The 18,586-nt window shown below is 39.4% G+C and overlaps 1 long non-coding RNA gene across 1 annotated transcript; it reads left to right on the plus strand.

Moving 5' to 3' along the window:
• Window positions 1–4,713, plus strand: LOC122437773. Its single transcript, XR_006268401.1, has 3 exons — window positions 1–81; window positions 1,438–1,529; window positions 4,433–4,713. It is a non-coding gene; the product is annotated as an uncharacterized LOC122437773 (long non-coding RNA).
• Window positions 4,714–18,586: the final 13,873 nt, after the last annotated feature.

An 18,586-nucleotide genomic window follows, 5' to 3' on the forward strand; every position in this document is an offset into this window, starting at 1 on the left:
GAAGATGGCAAAGCAACAGAAAACTGGGACTTCAAATGATTCAGTGAAGTAGAGCTGAACCTCTGAAATATAGATTGATAGGTGAGAAAAAAATACACTTTCAGTGTATCTCAGATCTCTTTATTATAGTAGCATGCTTTATTAAATGATAGATATCTCTATTTTAAAAATATATATAAAGACTGCTTAAAATCAGTTATTATTTTTTCCCTCAGGTTGTTCCACTTCGTAGGAAGCAATTCCATTTCAGTTAGTCATTGGAATAAATCTATTTTCCAGATTTTTGATTATACTAGTTCTTACATTGGTTGTTGTTTGAACGCTCTCCAACTTCTTCACTTCTTTTTGAAAAACATGTGGAAAATTAGAGAGGTGTGAAGGCAAAAATATCCCTCAGGATGCTATAAAATACTACCCCCAAATAATTTCCTTTTTCCCCCATTTCCTATACTGTATTTTTACACATTATTTTTAATAGTGACTTTCCTTTGTAAGAAATGTTAGGAGTTTGACACTCATCCTTAAGTCCATAAGTTCTGTATATTTGGAGATTAACACTATATGGGTAGCTTTGCAATTTAATATATTTTCAGTTTTTTCCACTGTAGTATTCATTTATGATATGAGGAAATATTAGTATTAAGTTGAAACATATGTAACTGACAGAAGTCAAACAATTTTTAACCTATCTAAAAATGTGGGCAATTTAAGTTGGTTCAATGTGATATATTCTAAGACACTCCTACTTACTAAGAAAATGAAATTAAATATATTAATATATACAGATGTACTAATTGAATCAGTACATACAAATTATAATCTGTCAATTTATTGTATGCTAAACCTTACTGTATACTAAATTTATATACAATGTTTTCCAAAAAAATTTTATTGAAAGCCTGAGATGTGCCTGATCCTTGTGGTACTGATCTAAGGATCTGGAATACATCAGTGAACAAGATAGGAAATGCAAAAAATTTTCTTTACTGTGTTGAGGGTGGTAAGTGTATAAATACTTGAAGGTACTAGGCAGGTACTTAAGTGAGAGAACTGACATTTCAGACAATAAGGTAGAAGGGTGCCTAGGGTATTGGAGGAACATCCCAGAGGCCACTAGACAGAATCTAGGGAAGGAAGAAAAGTAGATGAGGTCAGCGTGGTAGTATGAGGAAGGGCTGGATCATGTAGGACCTTTTTAATTATTTAAGGACCTTTGCTTCTACTTTGAGTAAAGTGGGTATCTGATAGAGCCTTTCAAGATTTCCTTACTGTTTAAAAGAATAGCCCTTTGGATAATTTGTTGAGGATAAATTCTACAGGGAACAAGAAGGAAACTGGGAGACCTGATCAGAGATTCTCGTAATAGCCCAGGTTAGTAGTGGTCACTCCAATGTGCAGTCGCTATATTCAGGATATATTCTGAATAAAATTCAACAGGATTTGCTGAAGGACTGTATGTGGAATATGAAGGAAAGAAGAGAGTCAAGGGTGAACCCAAGATTTTAACCGGAACAACTAAAAGTGCTGTGGTAACTGAAATGAAAAAGACTCCGGGAAAAGCAGATCTGGGGGAGGGTGAAGATCAGGGGATGAGCTTTGAACATCTTAAATTTAATGTATTTATTAGCCAGTCAAGTGGAGACACTGAGTAATGTTCTATCTCTCTCAGGGTAAAAGTCATCACTGTGTCTTAAAAGGCATTATTTTACAGGATATACTATTGTCTCAGCCCAACGCCTATAAGAACTCATCTTTTGTTATTTCCCCCTTCCCTCACACTGTTAGCTATACCAGTCTCTTTGCTGCTCCTCAAACATCCAGACACACAATCTGCCTCAGTGCCTATGCATTTCTGTTGCCTCTGACTGCAATCCTCTTCTCTCAGACATCTGCATAGCTCACCCCATCTCTTCCTTCAGGTCACTGGGTAATGCCAGCTCATCAAGAAGCGCTCCCTGACCCCCCTATATAAACGAGTACCCGCCCCCTTGCCCCAAGTTGTACTCTCTAACCTTCTCACCTTGTTTTACCTGTGTCCATTGTACACAAAATATCTGACACAGTATATATCTTCTTTGTCACTTGTTTTATTTTCCGTTTCCCTCATTAGAATATGAACTCCAAGTGGCAACCATAGAAATGAACTGCTTAGATTTCTCTTTCAACTGTAGGGATTGCAATTAGCCAACATCATCCAAAAGCAATGCCTTAGGGATCCACTGTAGCATTCGAGCTGAGGCCATACTCTTTCTGCCCTGCCTCAGCATTTAAGGAATACTAGGGCTTGGCCATTTCTGCCCAATGAGGGACTTCTTCAATAGACAATTATTTGTTTCAGAACTCCCTATTGTGTTTGCTGAGCTTTTGTCAGCTCTACGTCATAGTTTGAAGTTCTTCTTGTGCAGCCCTCATTCCTCTTCTCTTTTCATAGATGTCAGATCAGTGGGCTTCCTGGGTAGCGCTCATGGTAAAGAACCCACCTGCCAATGCAAGAGATGTAGAGACACAGGTTTGATCCCGGGGTTGGGAAAATCCCCTGGAGAAGGGCATGGCAACCCACTCCAGTACTCTTGCCTGGAGAATCCCATGGACAGAGAAGCCTGGCAGGCTACAGTCCATGGGGGTCACACAGAGTCAGACACAACTGTAAGTGACTTAGCACACACACACAGATCAGTATTATGGCCTAAAGTTTTTCTCAGAACCATTTTGATTTTCCCCCTTTATATTTCATAGGAGTTACTACCCTCCTTCTCCAAAACCCAACAACAACAACCACCACCCTCTTGCACTTTGAACTCAATTTCAGGATCACCTTTCTAGAGGATCTAGAAAGGCAGTCGCTAAGAGTGTTCTGAACACCTGGTAAGTGGGATTGGAATCTGAGGAGTGGATCGCTTGCCATCCCGAGTAGTATGTGAGACATAGTTCCTGTAAAAAGTGGTGCGAAAACTCACTGGTGGAGAGTAGGAAGGATATTCTAGTGGAAGGAATTACCCTGGGTAGGATAATGATGCATACTTTTCATAACTATGAAGGATGAAACACACTGAAGGACAAAGAAATTGACTGATTATTAAGTTGCAAAGATGTTGCAGTGAAAAAAAGAATAATAAAAAATTCAAGCAGGTTACACATGACATAAAATGTAATGTGAAGGCAAGAACTTCTTATCTCCATCCGTGGGAGAGCAGAAAAATTTGGAAACCAAAATTAGCATGCAATACTTTGAGTTGTTGCACTTCAAAGACAGCAAAGGTCTTACTGAACTGCAAGCTTTGGTGCCATATGGACCTTCTGAGTGCTCAGGGATCAACAGATAGGAAGAGGAGTCACTCTCCTTTGAGGAGCAGGAGGAAAATATATGGAATCAAGGTGACAGCCTTTGGTACCTCTTGGCAACCCCTTATCTAATTTTGAGTGAGAAAAATGAGATTACCAGACTCAGACTCCTGGAAAGAGAGTTTGAGTTATGTCACTAGATAAACCTCCAAGGCTAGCAGAGATGATAGCTGAGGATGGGAGGAATTGATAATGGAGAGTAGAAAAGTAAGGAAAAGAGTAACAGTTGCAACCATAAGAACTGCAGTGACAGAATTATCATTGGTTCTACTTATCTCTCTGTTCCAAATTTATGCTCAAAAAGAGATCAACTAGGGACTTCCCTGGTGATCCAGTGGCTAAGACTCTATGCATCCAATGCAGGGGTCCAATGCTCACATCAAGGGTTCAATTGCTGGTCAGGGAACTAGATCCCATACAATATAGTTCGGGATACAAGCAATTAAGAGTTCACACGCTGTAACTGAGACTCATCACAACCAAATAACTAATTATTTAAGAAAGAAAAGAAAAACTGGCACTCTGGAGGAGCCACCACCTACCACATGTAGGGAGAGGTGAATCCATGTGGCCCAGAGTGAAATGTGGTATCCACGGAGATGCACCGCTCAGATTCCCCTTCTAGACAGAACATATTCAGCTCTGAGGAGTGCAGTTAGCTGATCGTCTCCCTTTGCGCTGCAACTCCCACTGTATTGACCGAGACCTGTCACACATGCGTCACAGTCTAGTGCTCTCTCTGCCCAGTTCTGCTTCCTCACCTCTTTCCTTTCACCAGTGTCATACACACAGTCTCAAAGCTTTCTTGACAGTTCTGCTTCCTCTGTCCTTTGATTTCACAGGCATTACACCACACTTCTTACACCCTCACATACACACACATTAACCTCTTTCATCCTCAGACAGGCCTCAGCATCTGCTCCTGAAGGGTCCAAACCAACTTATACCATGAGGACAGGATTTTATCTTTTTTTGATTCTCAGCTGAATTCCCCAGTGCCTTCATTAGTATCTTTCAAGTTGTAGGCATTACATAAGTAGGATTTCGAAAGCTGTAATCTGAATTACACATGATAATTATCTCTCATTAGACTGTGGACTTCTTCAAGACAACAACAACAACAACAATAATAATAAAATGTTGAGACTTCCCTGGTAGTCCAGTGGCTAAACTCAGTGCTTCCAATGGAGGAGCCTGCGTTCTATTCCTGTTCAGGGAATTAGGTCCCACATGCTGCAACTAAGAGTTCGCACGACAGAACTGAAGATTCAGAATTCTGCAACTAAAGATCCGGCATGCCATGATGAAGATGGAAGAGCTTGTGTGCTGCAACTAAGACACAATACAGCCAAATAAATAAATAACAAACTTATTGAATACTCTGTGTGAAGTGCTCTGCATGTATTATTTCATTTAATACCACAACCTTATACAGAAGATTCTCTCATTTTTCCATTTGCCAAATGTTTTAAAAATTGAGATCACAAATGCTTACATCAACATCAAACACAGGTCAGAGCCCAAGGGTTTGATTATCAACTTACAGTGCTTTCCATTAACTCATGTTGTAATCTTTCTGATATCAGCAACTTGCAGAGTCCAACTGAATATTTCCTCAACAATTTTCAGAGTCTTTATGTAAAATATACACCTTTAATTTTATTTGCATTTTGTTTGAAAGCTTTTTATCACTTTTTTCTTCAGTGAAGATCAGTGTATTGAACTCACTAGATATTTTCATTAAATAACTTTTTTAAAGTAAAGATACCAAGGGTATCATTTAGATTTATTTCTGTCCTATATTATCTCTTCTAAATTTAAGTGATTTAGTTAAGCTTAAAAATGCTGGCTGTATCCGAACTAACAACTTTGAAGTGAAAGGCTCCCTAATCATTTTCCTGCTTCTTGACTCACCAACCATCCTTGGGCAGAGTTTTCTGGTTATCCTACCACTGTCTTTAACCTCTTTGTGGCTTCTTATGGCTATCATTTGAGGATTATGGAATCTCCATATTGGTTAGTATCATGAATGGAGAAAACCATCATCTTGGTGGAAGCCATTACTGTCATTATCTCTGTGGGTCCTGAAAGATGATGACCCTCCAGAGCACTCTCACAAGTGTTGGTCCATGCCACGATGAAATTCCAATTTTCAAAACAAGTTTCCCCTCATCCCATCCAAGTGGTAATTATATCAGACATTTTATCTGGGAAAGTTGTTTGTTACACACTTTTGCTCTTCTCTTCTTAGACTTCTTTTAATACATTTCCTCAGGATATCACATATTTTTCAGGTCAAAATTTGAGCCTATCCTGTTTCCCTCTTTTAGAGCCATGCTGGCTCACCCACATGCATTAACTTAGAGGATCTTTAAAAGTAAGTTGCCACACCCACCAACTGCTACATCAATAGAACTATTCTCAAGTCTCCCTACATTTTTTTCCCATAAAAGTACTGTCTCGTTTTATTTCTCTATCTCTGCAGGTTTCAAATTGTAGTCTCTGTATTACCTACCTGGATTTATGATTATGTTCTGTGGATATGATGCTATTCTTCTCCATGGTCCTTTGAGGTGGCTCTTGGGACCACTGTCTCCAGATCCATTATCTTCAGTCAAAATTCACTAGGGAGAACACGAGAAATTTCTTTCAGTTCATTACAAGGTATAGTTACAATATAGTAGACACATTGAAGACAGCAGAAATGATTGGATAGTATACTTACAGTTTTAAGATTCTAGAGAAGAAAAAACAGTCAAATGGTCTTTAAAGTTTGTCTTTATTGTTCTGAGTTTATTATTAAATTAAATTTACTGTGAATTTATCTGTATTTTATAGTTAAAACAAGACTTGCAGGATTTGTTTTGTCCTAACACTAGCTCACCCGCTTCTGCGGTGACTCAGCAGTAAAGAATTCGTCTTCAAAGCAGGAGCTGCAAGAGACACAGGTTCTGTCTCTGGGCTGGGACGATCCCCTGGAGAAGGGGATGGCAACCCACTCCACTCTTGCCTGGAGAATCCCATGCAAAGAGGAGCCTGGTGAGCCAGAGTCCATAGGGTCGCAAAGAGTCGGACACAATTGAAGCGACTTAACACGCAGGTTCGCAACACTAGCTCACAATCTGGTGACTCTGACCTTGTTTGGATATCAGGTTTGGAGTTGGCATGCTATGGAAACCAAAAGCTGTGTTTTTGGGGAACAGCTCACAGGGAAACTATGAGCTGGTTCAGGGCTGCCCTTGGAATTAATATAGTAAACATCATTTAAAGAAATGCAATACAACCATTGTTAGCCATTGTCAATTTGCTTTCTCTCATCTTAGTATAAACATCCCAAACAAAAACAATATGATAATAGAGAGGGCCTCCGGGGTTTAGCCTTTTTCAGAGTTCCACACTGGGCCTTTTCTCTTGCTCATTTTGTTGTCATCTTCTTGCCATAGTTTATTCATTGACCCTCAGATCTCATAATAATCTCCTTTACAAAAAGCCATGGCTCTATCCTAACTGTTGCTATAATACTAAGCTTAAAAAGGGGCCACTTGGAGATTACAACCCACAGCTGCTTGCGGGCCGGCAGCGGGCTGGGCCGCACTGCGCATGCTCTCTTCCCGGAGCCCCTCTAGCCCTTGGTAAGAGCGGCGCTCTCTCCCACACACCCATGCTCCCGGGCGCGCGAAGAGCTCCTCGTCTGACCGTCCGAGGTACAGGCAGGCAAGTGGCTGCAGGTAAGGGCGGGAGTCGGGTAGAATGCCGGCCCACCTGGCTGGCTGTAGGTTCACCCGGATAGGTCTCCAGTGGCCTTGGGGATTAAGGAGTTTCCAAACAGGGCTGTCGGACCTCCCTCATCACCTGGCTCGCTCTGGGCGCTGAGTGGCTGACTGCGCCAGCCCCACCGGTTTGCCCCTTGGTTTTGGCCTCAGTCTCTGGAGTGGCTTTGGGGTTGGTAGTGCTGGGGTTGAGGCAGGCCGGGAAAGCCTTTCCTCACAGTCCAACTCTCACATCCCTACACGACTACTGGAAAAACCATAGCTTTAAGTAGACGGACTTTTGTTGGCAAGGAAATGTCTCTGCTTTTAGTATGCTGCCTAGGTTGGTCATAGCTTTTCTTCCAAGGAGCAAGCATCTTTTAATTTCATGGCTGCAGTAACCATCTGCTGAGCCCCAAAGAATTGATACTTTTGAACTGTGGTGTTGGAGAAGGCTCTTGAGAGTCCCTTGGACTACAAGGAAATACAACCAGTCTGTCCTAAAGGAGATCAGTCCTGAGTGTTCATTGGGAGGACTGATTTTGAAGCTGAAACTCCAATCCTTTGGCCATCTGATGGGAAGAGCTAACTCATTTGAAAAGACCCTGATCCTGGGAAAGATTGAAGGTGGAAGGAGAAGGGGATGGCAGAGGGTGAGATGGTTGGATGGTATCACTGACTCAATGGACATGAGTTTAGGTAAACTCCAGGAGTTGGTGATGGACAGGGAGGCCTGGCATGCTGCAGTGCATGGGGTTGCAGAGAGTCAGACACGACTGAGGACTGGACTGAACTGAACTGAACTGGAAGGCCTAGGCCTTCCATTAGCAGGGCCTGCCAGTGGGGCGGTAGGATTGGCAACATTTTGAGGGCCCCCATATGCACATGCTGGTTGGGGTGGGCAGCAGGAGCACGTGGTGGGACTTGTGGAAGTTGTCAGCCGGTCACGACGAGGAACCCCAAAGCCCTCCATGTCCTCAGCCAGGGGTCCGTGGTGCTGGGAGTGACAGACACTGACAGGGTCTGAGTTGGATGGAGTGGCTGTATATTACCTCTTTGCTGTCTGTTCTGCCCACAGGCATCTATTTTAGACCAAATACTTCTTTTAGTATGTCTCGGGCCAGACCAAGACATTTTGTTGCATTGAAATAACCAGTTTTACTTCTCATCGTGAATACCCAGAGGGAGTCATTCCTTTGTCCAGTAGGATGTGGTTATGGTTAATATCTGACTAAAGCAGTGGTTTACTTGTATTATCTCAGTAAAATATTGGCCTGGAATGTTTCATTTCAGGGTTTTCCAAGGAGAGCAGGTTGATTTTGATGAATGTTGTAATCATTGTGGGATGAAGTTTTACATTTTACATCCTAAAATATGTCACGTTTAGGATTTTAATTTAAAGTTATGAAGAATTGAAGTTCATAGATTGCTACTACAGTTCTGAAGAAAGCAACTCAGATTTTATTTTTTCAGGTACATTAATTACACTGGCCTTTGGAAGAGCGCAGGGCCTCTCTTTAGTCCTCCTCTTATTTCATACCCTAGGAGAAGTAATTTCTGGTGCAACGATTCTAGGACATTTTATTGGATTACAGTCCCAGTGGGTAAAACTTGCACTAGGTGGATCTTCTGCTCATCTGGTTATCTTCTTATTTCTCTTCATTCGGTTATATGAAAGTTAAGAGAGTGCTGGAGTCCTCACATGTCAACCACTCTCTGATCTCCCTCTCCTTCCCGACTCTCTGACTCTTTTACCTCTCTGGTACTGGAGTGGAGGGACGGTGTACTTTAGACAGGCCTTGATAAACAGAGATGGGAAAAATGCAAAGGGGTCTTGAACTTAGGACAACCATTCTCATTTGACCTGTAGAACACCTATTTCAGAATGACCTGTTGGCTAAAAGGTAGATTCTTAGACCATTCCTAGAATTATGGAATCAGAATAGCTGAGGATAGTAGGCTGAGGATACCCTATCCAGGATACTGTATATGCTAAATATTTTGATTCATGGTTTAAGTCTGGCTGTGTGTTAGAATTATTTGTGAATTGAAAAACTCTTGATAGTGGGGTAATAGTACAGAAAAACTAAATCAGCATTTAAGTTGAATTCCCCAAGTGACTCTAGTGTGCAACTGTAGTAGAAACTTATTAATTAGGAGAGTGATATTGCCTAAATAGTGAACTTTTACTTTGACTTTCCTTTCTTTCTAACCTTATAGTATGTGGTTTAAACAAAGTTAGATTCCATAGAATCAAAGATGAAAGATGTGTTGCTCTATTAGCCTGTGAAGCTTTGTTTTATATAAATTATAAAAATAAAAACATGGTAATATTGAAGTTGGATAAATTTTATACCAAAAAATGGAATAGATTTTTAAACATATTTCACCAAAGATTGCTCCCTGAGCTTTGAGAGATAGTGATTAAAGTATCACGTTCATTGAAAAGAAAAATCTTTTCCATCCATCTTATCTATATTGTGGAAATTCATATTGTGGCAAGTGATGGAAATCTGATGTGTACAGGTCTGATTACTGCTGCTGCTGCTAAGTCACTTCAGTCTTGTCCGACTCTGTGCGACCCCATAGATGTCAGCCCACCAGGCTCCCCCATCCCTGGGATTCTCCAGGCAAGAACACTGGCGTGGGTTGCCATTTCCTTCTCCAGTGCATGAAAGTGAAAAGTGAAAGTGAAGTTGCTCAGTCGTGCCGACTCTTCACGACCCCAAGGACTGCAGCCTACCAGGCTCCTCCATCCATGGGATTTCCCAGCCAAGAGTACTGGAGTGGGGTGCCATTGCCTTCTCCCTGATTACTGCAGCTGATGTTGAATGTTTTCTTAGCACCCTTATGTTGTCAGGATATAGTCAATCCTGAGAACTGTGTTCTAAGTTTGTGTATAGGTGATCTCCTAAATGACTTCCTGAGGTTCTGAGATATGGTGCATCATTTTTTTTTAATTAGAGGATAATTACTTTACAATATTGTGATGGTTTCTGCCATACATCATCATGAATTGGCCGTAGGTATACATATGTCTCATCCCTCTTGAACCCTCCTCCCACCTCTCTCCCCACTTCACCCCTCTAGGTTGTCACAGAGCACTAGCTTTGGGCTCCCTGTATGATACAGCAAACTCCCACTGGTTATCTGTTTTACGTATGGTAATGTATATGTTTCAGTGCTTTTCTCTCAAATCATTCCGCCTTCTCCTTCCCCCACGGTGTCTAGAAATCTGTTCTTTATGTCTGTATCTCCTTTGCTGCCCTGCAAGTAGGGTCATCAATACTATCTTTCTAGATTCCATATATGTATACACCTTAATATACAATGTTTGTCTTTTTCTGACTTACTTTACTCTGTATAATAGGCTCTAGGTTCACCCATCTCACTAGAACTGACTCAAATGCATTTCTCTTTATAACTGAGTAATATTCCATTGGGCTTCCCTGGTGGCTCAAAGGGTAAAGAATCTGCCTGAAATGTAGGAGTCCTGGGTTCAATCCCTGGGTCAGAAAGAAATGGAGAAGGAAATATCTACCCATTCCAGCATTCTTGCCTGCAGAATTCCATGGACAGAGGAGCCTGGTGGGCCACAGTCCATGGGGTCGCAAACAGTCAGTCATGACTGCACGATAAACACTTTCATTTCACTTTCACCTTTAATATTCCATTATTTATATGTACCAAAACTTCCTTATCCATTCATCTGTCGATGGACAGGTTGCTTTCATGTCCTAGCTATTGTAAATAGTGCTGCAATGAACATTGGGGTACACTGTCTTTTTCAATTATGGTTTCCTCAGTGTATTGGTGCATTATTTCTTAATGGATTCTAGCTTCAGTCATCTCTCACATGTATATGCACATGCACACACATCCACACACAGTGTGCTGAAGAATGAATTGATATATTTACTTACACAGTTACTGAATTGTCTTTTATGAATTTTAAGTCTATGATAATAATTTCATTGAACTGGAGTATTCATTTCATTGAACCTGAGTATTCATTTCATTGATGTATTTTAGCTTTTTGGCTTTGAAAACAATAATGGTAATTTAGACAGTTTAGAGTGAAAATTGATAGTCATTTCTATAATATAGTTTTTTGAACAAGTGGCCAAAACCAAATCTGAAATTATAGCACATATATTTTCTTCATCACAGAGCTTAATTTCCTAAGAATGTTTTCTATAAATGGAAGGGGAAATGCACATACATCATCACTCTTATCATCCTGCCTTTATTGATAAATAATGATAGTCATGACAATGTTAATTTACTACTAATCTTTTTATTGCCATTAAAATATTAAATGCTTAAACAGGCTAGGATAGAAATCAATAGATAGGTATGGTTTTTATAATCAAAATGCTAAGCTTAATTAAAATTATATGGGCTGAAATAATGCTAAATGTGTCAGAAATGATTTGCATAATACATAAAATATTACAAATGCTATTAAAAATTTAGTAACTCTGGAAAAGGTCTTCATATCATAATTTTAAGTAATTATTTTAGTGGATCACACATACTGAGCATGCCTTTAAAAATGTCTTGGTTACATTTATCTTCAGTATATAACCTAATGCAATTCTTATCCTGCACTTTGATGAAATTTAATGTTGATTCTATTATTTTTAAAGCTTGGAAAGCATCCCTATGTGGTGAGCAATGAAGTGTAGGAACAGTGGTTTTAGTAAATAGACTAAAAAATATGAAAACCACATAACCGAAGTAGTTACATAATACTAAATAAACTTTCTGAAACGTATTTTTTCAGGCTATATTCAGTCCCCAAAGCATAGAATCAGCAGTTTTCTCATGGATTATTTTTTGATGGTTTAATATCCTGGTCCTTACGTGACTGAAATTATAGTTGGAGTTTGTTGAAATTGACATTTCTGTGAAAGTCCTTTCCTTTTTTAGTCAATGAGTATTGTTTTTGATTAATATGATGGTCTTTAACCTATTTGCATGTTAGGGAGATTATTATTATTGATGTGAAAAATCAAAATAATTGTGTTTTTAGACACATAGGAGAAAATTAATTAGTATTTTTTGACAGTAATATCATTGTTTCCCATAAAACATGAAATCAATGTTATTATAACATTACTCATTTAGGCAGTGTTAGATATTGTCTTAACAATAATGAGGTGCTCTTTGTAGAGAATGAAAGTATGGATACCAATGGAAAAAGGAGGTTGGGAAGAATTGAGGGATTGGGATTGACACATATGTACTGTTGATACTATGTTTAAAGTAGATAATTAATGAGAACCATACTCTTGCCTGGAAAATCCTGGAGGAGCATGGTAGGCTGCAGTCCATGGGGTCGCAAAGAGTCAGACACGACTGAGTGACTTCACTTTCACTTTTCACTTTACTGTGTAGCACAAGGAACTGTAGTCAGTGCTCTGTGGTGACCTAACTGGGGAGGAAGTCCAAAAAGAAGGGATGTGTGTGTATCTGATTCACTTTTCTGTACAGCAGAAACTAACTACTATATAGCACAGGGAACTCTACTCAGCATTCTGTACTAACCTATGTGGGAAAAGAATCTAAAAAGGAATGAATATATGTATAACTGAAGCATCTAGCTGTACACCTAAAACTGATGCAACATTGTCAATCAGCTATACTCCAATATAAAATAAAAACTAAATTTTAAAAATGAGATTCTTTCTAACGTTTAATTATTTGATGGGGGCCATTCTTGATAGGCTACAATGATTAGTCCTTTTTCTAAGGAGTATAATAGATTTCTAAGCAGTGCATTTTTTTATCTGAAGGTTTAGGTTGCTTAACTAAAATCACATTATAAAGCTAAAATATGGTTTTATTTTATGGTTTAACTTGTGCTCATTTATGCTACTTGAATCCTTGACTGGCAGTTTGTAAGGAGTAAACAAATAAACCATTTTTCCCTCAAAGTATTCATATTTGAGCATAACTGCTTACTTGTACAAATTGGTATAATTTTCAGTATTACATTGGCCTTTTCAAGCATATTTGTTTTGTATAAAGACTGACTTGTCAGTTTTACTCTCAGTTTTTTGGGGGGGTCATATCTACCTCTTTATCTTCATTCTTCCCTTTAGTTGAGGTGTAGAAATTAAATCACCTTTCAGTGGAATAAATACTATAACCAAACTAGTAAGACTTCCCAGAATTTTCCAACAAAAATTTTGGATCTTAGTAAGTAAATCATATTTCACTACCGTCCGGAATTTCCAGTTTAAGCACTACATCTGTCTCTTGAAAATTGAAATTGCTTTCAATTCTTAATTTTATTTAAATTTTTAATTATTGCTTTCAGGATTTTTATACTACTTGCTCTCTCTTTGTCTTTACTAGTTGTATGTTCTAGAGCATATAAAATCAATGTAATGCAAGCCATATTTATTCTATAACAGTTTGAGGCCAAACACGAGATAAAAATCACATAGTGATTTCAACAGGGAAAGTTTAATATAAAGAATTGTCAAGCTAAGAAAGGAGAGTAAATATGAAGGTACAAAGAGAACTTTAAAAGTACCCTAGAGCGGAGCGAGGGTACTCAAGGAAGGATAACCTTGGAAGGGGGGCCCTATTCCAAGAGTGAGTTTCAGACTCCTTTGAAGCTGTGTGGTTTCAGCCCACTGGATGGCCAAGAAGTTCCCTGGGTTGCCTGGGTCAGAGATGGTCCAGTGTTCCTGAGCAGCAAGAAACAATCCTTGGAAGTGTGACGGAGCCACGGTTGGTGGGCAGACACTCAGAAAGGGTTGAGGCGCTCTTACAGTTGTGAGACCGGAGACATGCAGTGTCTCTATCCGGAAGGAGGGGCTTCCTCCCGTGGTTCAGCAGGAAAGAATCCTCCTGCAATGCAGGAGACCCAGGTTCATACCTGGGTGGGGAAGATCCCCTGGAGGAGAGCAGGGGCAACCCACTCCAGTATTCTTACCTGGAGAATCCCAAGGACAGAGAAGCCTGGTGGGCTGAGTCCATAGGGTCTCAAAGAGTCAGACACGGATGAAGTGACTTAGCACCCATGCAGGCATGCACTATCTGACGGGAAGATGATTGCTGGGCCGGGGGTGGGGCTGTGAGTTTGTTCAGGGACTGTGCTCTAAATATCTGGCTAGAGCAGAGTGCCACCAGACGTCCTCAAACATCCACCTTGCTGATGACTGTTCATGGACTTTAGCACTCCAGGCTCCTCTGTCCCTGGGTTCTCCAGGCAAGAATATTGCAGTGGGTTGCCATTTCCTTCTCCAGAGGATGTTGCTGACCCAGGGATGGAACCTGGGTCTTCTGCAACCCCCTACTGTTCAGTGAGAGCAAGATGAAAGCCAAAATCTCAGCAGTCAGAATCAAGATGCAGAGTTTCCTTCATCCTGCAGTGTCCAACACCCTCAACTTAAAAGTATGTGGACAAGAAAGACAAAATGCCCTGAGTCCAGTCCAGTATCACAGAGCAAGTACTGAGAGTGAATTTGGAGCTCAGAAGCATTAAGCTGATAACTGACACCAAGCCACATATAGAAAGAAAGGTGAAATTAGTTTAAATAATGTATTGAATGTGATATATAAAAATATTACCATTTTAACAGTTAATATAAAAATTAATGAACTTTTATATTACTTTAGTGCTAAGTATTCAAAATCCAATTTATATTTTGCACTGACAGGACATCTCATTTTGGGCACTAAATTTTCGTTGAATGAATTTGATCCATATCTTTCATAAAATCTACAGTTGAAAAAGAAAAGAATTCATATAACCAAATTGTTCCAGATATACTTACATTTTCAAAAAAGGTTGAGAATCCCAAATCATTTTCCTTTAACATTCACATTTGTGAAACTCATCTGTTTTAGAGAAATTGATATGAACACACATGAGTCTCAAACCCATGTCTGAGTTAAGTTCACTAATGGTTCTGTTAACTCAGTATTATCAATATTGAATTCAAAAGAGTATTACAAAATTGAAAATTATCTCTAAATTTATCACTATCAACAAAGTGTTCTTCAAATTTTCTTATAGATATGCAGCCAATTTACATAATACTGTCAAAACTATTTAAAATTTTCTGCATTTAGAAAACTGTATAAAAGCATTGTTAGTGATTGAATTATTCAATTTCAATTTTAAAATATTCTCATACTTGTCTCATTAGAGCATGAATAAGGTTTTCCTTTCCTTGGTAATTCAACTCTAATTCATTCATATACAGTGTGATATGAATTATAATTTGATAAGCAAGAAACCCACTAGACTTTTAAAGATACTGTACTAACTTGAATTTAAGGAACAGAGTCATTTTGAAATGAAAGGAGTTCTCTGGGTCTTCAGCCTTCCTAATGGAAGGAGTTCTCTGGGTCTAGCCTTCCATAGTGGAGAAGGCAATGGTAACCCACTCCAATACTCTTGCCTGGAAAATCCCATGGATGGAGGAGCCTGGTAGGCTGCAGTCCATGGGGTTGCGAAGAGTCGGACATGACCGAGTGACTTCACTTTCACTTTTCACTTTCACGCATTGGAGAAGGAAATGGCAACTCACTCCAGTGTTCTTGCCTGGAGAATCCCAGGAACGGTGGAGCCTAGTGGGCTGATGTCTATGGGGTCGCACAGAGTGGACACAACTGAAGTGACTTAGCAGCAGCAGCCTTCCATAGACATGAATCAGACAGAAAGTTCTTCAACTCTAAACACAAGCCAGAAGGCAGAGCCAATGGTCATGGTAAATCACTCTCAGTCAACTGGTCTCACTTTTATCAAGGAGTTGGAAATATGCTATTAACTGTATTTTAGAATTGTAATAGATCTGGGACTTCCATGAGCTTTTCTTTCCCCTTTCTCCCTTTCTTTCCTCAATTTTTTTTTATTGTGATGCAATGCATATAATATAAAAATTACCATCTTAACCACTTAAAATATACAGTCCCATGATATGTTCCTGTTACTCTGCACCCATCATCAATATCTCCAGAAGTCTTTCCATCTTGCAGAACTAAAGCTCTATACCCATTAAACAATAATTCCTTATTCATTCTGCCAGCAAGCTCATGGTAACTACTATTATACTTTGTGTCTATATGATTTTGACTACTCAAAGTACTTCATATAAGTGGAACTGTATAGCATTTGTCTTTTGTGACTGGCTTATTTCACTTCAATTGATGTTCTCAAGGTCCACCCATATTTTAGCATATATAAAACTTTTCTTCCCATATAGGAAGACTGAATAATATTCCACTGTATGTATATACCACATTTTATTTACTCATTGGTCTACCAATGAATACTTGGGTTGTTTCCATGTTTAAGCTACTGTGCATAATGCTGCTATGAACATGCATGTATGGATATCTCGTCAATTTCTTGCTTTCAATTCTTTTGAGTACATGCAGAGAAGTGGAATTGATGGATCAAAGGGTAATTAAAATTTTTATTTTTTGAGGAACCACCATATGGTTTTCTGCAGCTATACTATTTAATATTCCCACCAGCTGTGTATAGGGGTTCCAGTTTTTCTACATCCTTGACAATACTTGTTACCATCCTAACACATATGAAGTGATATCTCATTATAGTTTTGATTCGTATTTGCCTAATGATTAGTGATGTTCAGTACCTTTAGTGGGCCCATTCACCATTTGTATATCTTTAGTGAAATGTCTGTTGAACTCCTTTGTCTATATTCAAATTGACTTTTTTGCTTGTGTTTTGAGTTTTAGGGGTTCTCTGTATATATTTTGGGTGTTAATAAATTATCAGATATGTAATTTGCAAATATTTTATCCTGTTCTGTGAATTTCATTTTTAATCTGCTGATAGTTTCTTTTGATGTGCACTATTTTAAAATTTTCACAAAGTCCAGTTGGTGCATTTCTCTTTTGCTGTCTGTGCCTTTGGTGTCAAATCCAAAAAATCATTGTCTAATCTAATGCCATGAAGCTTGCCTTGTGTTTTTTTCTAAGAGTTTTGTAGGTCCGGGGCATGCAATAATGGGCAGAAATACTACAAAAATGACCACCCACCTCTTTGCACCTCTTAGATTAGAAGCAGTAATCAGTGATCAGAGCACAGATTTTTGCTCAATATTTGCAGGAAAAGGTTCTTTTTTACCCACTGTGGTTCCTGTGAACTGTGTCCAAGCTGCTTCTGGAAAGCATGGCTGTTGGCTGTGGAGCTCAGGAGTAGGATTGGGTAAGCGTGGGTAGCTGCTATTATGCTAAGAGCAGAAACCAATCAAAATTAACTACAATTTACCCTCCAGCCCTTCTCCTAGGAGTTACAAACCCTCACTAGACTCTGGAGTTTCAGAATAGTTATGTCAGACAGATTCTACTAGTGCAATTTTTGCTGAGATAAGGAGACAGATTTCTTGTGCTTCCTACCCACCATCTTTTCTAAGTTAATATGACTACTTGATCAATCTCTTGAAGTGGTCATTTGGACTTAGGTCTGCATTTAAAATATGTTTTAAAGCATCCATTAACTTGAGCTAGAGAGGTGAATAAATCATGGAAGACTAGCAGGTACTTTTGATTCCCTATTAAAAACAATTATTCTAATACAACTAGTTTTATGTACAATGATCTAATAGTTTTATTTGCCCAACATGACATTTGATCAATAGCTAGTTGTCTATATCAATCTCTAGAATGGAATCTGTAAGATCTACTTATGTTTAATTTTATAATTGACAGTAATTGGATGACATTTTATTTCATGAAGAGAGCCAAGTCAAGCATAACTAGTCAGTTTATGACAAATCATTGACATTGGTCTGTGCAAAGTTTCTGTGTTTATTTATGAAAATTATTCCATTTTATCTGCAATTTCCCTCTTGTATCTTCAACATTATGACAGCCTTAAAGCATGTTTGAGGTATATCCCTCTGTTTGTAATTATTCTTGTAAAAACTATATTGTTGTGTGGTTTGTTGGTTTACATAAGTTATGCTGCTGCTGCTGCTAGATCACTTCAGTTGTGTCCGACTCTGTGTGACCCCATAGACAGCAGCCCACCAGGCTCCTCCGTCCCTGGGATTCTCCAGGAAGAATACTAGAGTGGGTTGCCATTTCCTTCTCCAACGCATGCATGCATGCTAAGTCGCTATAGTCATGTCGGACTCTGTGAAACCCCATAGACAGCAGCCCACCAGGCTCCTCTGTCCACAGGATTCTCTAGGGAAGAATACTGGAGTGGGTTGCCGTGTCCTTCTCCACATAAGTTATATTGTTATATAAATCTAATTTCAGTTTAGTTCAGTCGCCCAGTCGTGTCTGACTCTTTGCAACCCCATGAACTGCAGCACGCCAGGCCTCTCTGTCCATCACCAACTCCTGGAGTCCACCCAAACCCATGTCCATTGAGTCGGTGATGCTATCCAACCGTCTCATCCTCTGTCATCCCCTTTTCTTCCTGCCCTCAATCTTTCCCAGCATCAGGGTCTTTTCAAATGAGTCAACTCTTCCCATCAGGTGGCCAAAGTACT

The sequence above is a fragment of the Cervus canadensis genome, chromosome 3 (assembly GCF_019320065.1).
Source record: "Cervus canadensis isolate Bull #8, Minnesota chromosome 3, ASM1932006v1, whole genome shotgun sequence".
Taxonomy (NCBI): domain Eukaryota; kingdom Metazoa; phylum Chordata; class Mammalia; order Artiodactyla; family Cervidae; genus Cervus; species Cervus canadensis.